This window comes from Sinocyclocheilus grahami, unplaced genomic scaffold, assembly GCF_001515645.1.
Source record: "Sinocyclocheilus grahami isolate Dianchi unplaced genomic scaffold, SAMN03320097.WGS_v1.1 scaffold315.1, whole genome shotgun sequence".
NCBI lineage: Eukaryota > Metazoa > Chordata > Actinopteri > Cypriniformes > Cyprinidae > Sinocyclocheilus > Sinocyclocheilus grahami.
The window spans coordinates 111860-117008 of record NW_015505494.1 but is presented as its reverse complement, the minus strand read 5'-3'; positions in this window follow the sequence as shown (position 1 = coordinate 117008).

Below are 5149 nucleotides of genomic sequence, written 5' to 3'. Positions count from 1 at the left end.
GAAGACTGCACAGCTAGGGCGAGAGAACAAAAGAGCCCGGAGTGGCTAAAGTAGGCGGGGCTCGCCATCCCGAAGGCCAACTTCTGGAGGAGTGAATCTTGACCCCCAAAGGAGAGGGGAGATCAGAGGACTCGAGGCTATGGAATCCGTCTCCAACCGTCTGCTAGATCATGAGTGATCTCCGCGTTCTCAGTCGCCGCCGTGCCTCAGCAGCAGCGGGACCGCAATCGCAAAATCACAGGCACGGACACACTCCTCGGAGCGTGCCCGGCGAGAGTGGAGCGTTTAATAGCGGAGGAAAAAAAAACACAATCCGCCCCGACTGCGCGAGCTCCACTCCTTATTAATGCTGCTCATTATAATATAAGGCATAAGGCATAATATTGTTTGCTTGTGTAACTGATGTTTGTGCAACTGGCGAGCTCTTTGACGCCCTCCGTATCAATCTCCTCGGAGAAAGACAGGCGGAGCGTCGCGCCCTCTCCCCGGGGGGGAAGTACCGCAGCGCGGGCTTCCGAACCCCGAGAGCGGGCGCCGGATCTGGTGATTAGCAGATCCATACGCGAAACCCACGAGCACAACCGCCGCTCCGCCTCTGCGAAATCGGGGCCGGCACCGCGAGGAACGCTAGTGAAAGCTCCCTCCTCAAAGAGAGCCATCTGAGAGCGAAGCAAGGCAGTAACAACTATGCTTCGCTCGCAAGCAAACCACGCACAGGCTGTGTGTGTCCCCACTCGTGATATAACATTATCTTTGAGCAGGGAGGAACACACAACCTACAACGTGGCTCGCTCTCGCCCTTGAAATGCTTTGTCCTTGCCTGAGCTTAGACATAGCTGGAGCTTATGGACTTTTGACAGACAATAATAAATTTGACTGACACACACAGAGCGCTTCGCTGAATGACAGAAAGCTGACGCTGGCTCCGCCGCACGTGCTTTTATAGCTTCCCGGTCATGACGTCATCCGCCGTGACGTCCCGCTCAGCTATTGGACTGATTTCACATGTGATTCAGAGCGTGGGTCACTGAAGGCGTTCCCCTAGCGTTCTCGACGCAGCTCGAGTTCCTGAAGAGGAATCTGCCTTTATTACATAGTTGAAAGCTTATCAGTGGTTATTATATTCACTTGTTGACACAATATATATATATATATATATATATATATATATAAAAAGCTGTATCAAAAATATGAGAAAATTGAAATGTTGGTATGGAGGATAGAACTAACAAAATCGTTCAAATTTACATTCCAAATCACTGCTAGAGGAAACACATTTGTTTAATTGAATGCGTGATTAAAATCGTGTTAATGAGATATAGCCATTGTGACAACGTCCCAATATGAAATTTAGCTCTGGTCTGTTCTACAGTGTATATATGAGAAAATATGTATCTGGGAAAACCTCCAGCATCCCCCAGATCTCAGTGTGTGTAAACAGGCATACACTGTGTTGAGCACGCTTATCATTCAGGCAGATGCAATCTAACTTCCTCTCTGCCAAGAAATACCCAAATAGTCCTGCAAGATCATATAAATCATAGATTTTGTACAATCTAATTTAGAGTCCCTCTGAAGAGCCCAAACAAACATTGAGCACTGAACAGCACAGCAGTGTCATCTGGGAAAACAGAATAAGAAATACTGTCTGACAGACACGACACAGACGTCCGCACACATTTACCGAACAATGAGCAAAATTACTCTGGCCATATTCCATCTGATTGTGTTTACACATGTTTTCATAGTAATTCTGGTTGTGAGTGTTTTTCCATGCTTGCTAATTCCCAACAGTCTAGAGTGTATGGAGACTTTGAGCAAGTGCATGTCTGTATTCATCGGTATTTATGAAACCATTCGCTTGCCCTCATTGATTGATATGCTGAGCACTTGCCTCTGAAACAAAGGCTGTCCAACCTCCCAACCCCCCAACACTTATTGCATTTAACATTAACTAAGCATTCAAGAAACGTCTGCTGAGAAATCCTCTTCCATAAAACACCATCTGTGCTGCTTTCTTCATCCTTTCATTTGCCGGAATACATGACAGGGAGTGACACAATAAGGAAAAACAGAGAATGTTGCGCAAATTAGGTCAACCGTGATCTGTGACCAATTAGCGTACGTGCTAACATTGCAGCTTCTTGCTCTGGTGATATTAAAGACATTTTTCATTTTTTTATACAAGCAGCACAAACATGACATTCAACTGGATGTGTTTGCATTTTAGCTGCAAATTTCAAGGGTAAACTTAGGCGGGGTTAAAAGAGCCTATAAAATAAGTTGTATAAGTTGCACCGTGGGAATTTGAGCAACAGAAGTGCTGAGATTTGCAGGAACATCTTTAACCCGTCTTTACTCTCTAGCAATGAAATTAGCACACCACTGTATGTAACATTCATATTCCATATTTTAATATATTCAAATGAGGAGCAAAGGTAGGGTTCAGGGCAGGACTATCGGAGAGCAATCAGCATATTTACTGAGATGAGGCATCAGCAGAGAGACCTTTGCCAAAATGGGGAACATTACATATTCACACTCTTACAAGGACTACAATAAGAAGAAATTAGCCTTGGCTGAAAGATTTTTTGTATCCCCACAGATAAAGTTGTTAGATAAAAAATATATATAGTACCAGAACTGCTCTGAACTGTTCTTTTCTGTGAAAATGTAGGGAATAACTAATGCACTATGTACTCAACAATCTAGTTGTATGAGATTTAAAAAGTTACATTGTCATCCAGCATCAATCGGAGTCTGATAGCCCTTCACCTTTGCCTATATAAGGAAAGCAGTGACAATAGAATTCATGAAGTGTCCAGTATACCACACTTAGTTTTTACTTTTATTTAAAGTGTACGTTTTCAGTGTGAACACACCACTCCCACTTTTTATACTAGAAAATGACTTAGAATAGTGCCTAAAGGGATTGGTCACCCAACAATGAAAATTCTGTCATTAATTACTCACCCTCATGTCATTCCAAACCCGAAAGACCTTCTTCCATCTTCGGAATGCAAATGAATGATATTTTTGATGAAATCCAATAACTTTCTGACTCTACATAGACAGCATCACAACTACCATGTTCAAGACCCAGAAAGGTAGTAAGGACATCAATAAAATATTCCATATGACACAAGTGGTTCAACCGTAATTTTATGAAGCTACGAGAATGCTTTTATAGGCAAAGAAAACAAAAATAATGACTTTATTCAACAATTTCTTCTCTTCTTATGTCTTTGCCACCATTCACAACAGTACCACAATGTGTAGTATTCTCATAGCTTCATAAAATTAAGGATGAACCACTAATGTCACATGGACTATTTTAATGATATCCTTACTACCTTTCTGGCCCTTGAACGTGTCAGTTGCATTGCTGTCTATGGAGGGTCAGAAAGCTCTTGGATTTCATCCAAAATATCTTAATTTGTTTTCCAAAGATGAACGAAGGTCTTATGGGTTTGGAATGACATGAAGGTGAGTAATTAATGACATAATTTTTTATTTTTGGATGCACTATCCCTTTAAGTATGTGAATTATGCAATTACTGCAAGCCTGAGCTGCTATGGTTTTGGATTATGCAATTACTGCAAACGTGAGCAGCGATGGTTTTGGCGCCAAGTCTATTTTTGCTGCGTCACGCTCAATTAAAGTGACAGCACACTTTTGATGGACAAAATAAATATGATTGCACACAAAACGTGCTAAAAATGCACCGAATAACCATGTCTAGTGTGTTTTAACATGAATTGGAGTATATAAGGAAAGAAAATGAAGAATCAAAAATATGTACAGAAGATTTACCCATTTTAACTTGTTTTTCATTTTTAATTGCCATAAGCAAATTATAACTTAAAGCATTTTATCAAACTCACAACGAACAATTAATCTTGCTCAGGATCTTAAGTTACAATGGAGTACATGCATAAGAAATTCATTATTCATTCATTATTGACAGCTTCTGTAAATATTGCATTCTGTAAATATTGCACACGTGTTCACTTATGATTGACGTGACAAACTTACGCCTTTTATTTATTTTCAGTACTTCAGTTACAGAAACGGAGCTATAGGCACAATAAAAGCACATGAAACATACTGACATCTTCAACATTCGGCCTAATAAAAATATTATGAACACTCAGCATGTTCACCTTGGTTAGAAACACACCTTTTCATTTTTAAATGAATCTCTACAAATAATGACTTAAACATAATATTCTCACTTAACAATTAGCTAAAATAGAATGAATAATTATATTGCTCCAGGTCTTCAGTTACAAAAACGGACAACAATGCACAAATTACAAACAAGGACACAAGACAAACACAGACACAAAAAAATCGTATAAATCATATTGACAGCTTCTAAGAAAAATTTTTAAGCTTTAAATTAGGAGTGGCTAGAAACGCATAGCCTACTTTTTTTATTCAGCTCTACATTAATAACTTAAAACATTTTGACATTCTTACTTAGACTAACGATTAGTTAAAATCCAACGAATAATTCACATTTCTCCCGATTAGTTACAAAAACGGAGCTTAATCACAAGTAATTTACATAAAGCATAGTGACAGCTTCTATAAGAAATGGACCTGGAGATTATAGGCACACACTGAGCTAAAACTTGGTTAATAGCGCATATTTGGGTAAGTGCATATGGGTAAAAGAGTATGACTGAAACTACATGATAGGAGCTGTTTTTGTTGTTTAACATTTACACGCGAATCCCGTGTTAACAAACTTTCAAGACTTCAAAACATTCAAGTTTATAACTGACCAACCTCTAAAAACAAATTTATAGTTGTCTTTGTAAAGAAATATGTAGCTTTGGAGCCGCTGCTGTGACGCTGTACAAACGCTTCTAGTGCGAATACTCTCGTGCATCTGCAGCTGCAGTGACGATGTAGTTACGCTCACGTGCCGCTCACGCTTGCAGTGTGAAACCGTCATTAGGGAACACCTTTTGAGTTTCCTGCACTTATTTAATGGTGACTCAACTGCTGCTAAATCTACCGCACAAAGGAGACAGTGTAGCATGATTCCCAATGAACAACTCTAACGAGTCTTCTTTTTAGTTAATCAAGGCCCTGTTCACACGAACGCAGGTATTTTCAACACCGCAGCTTATTCTATGT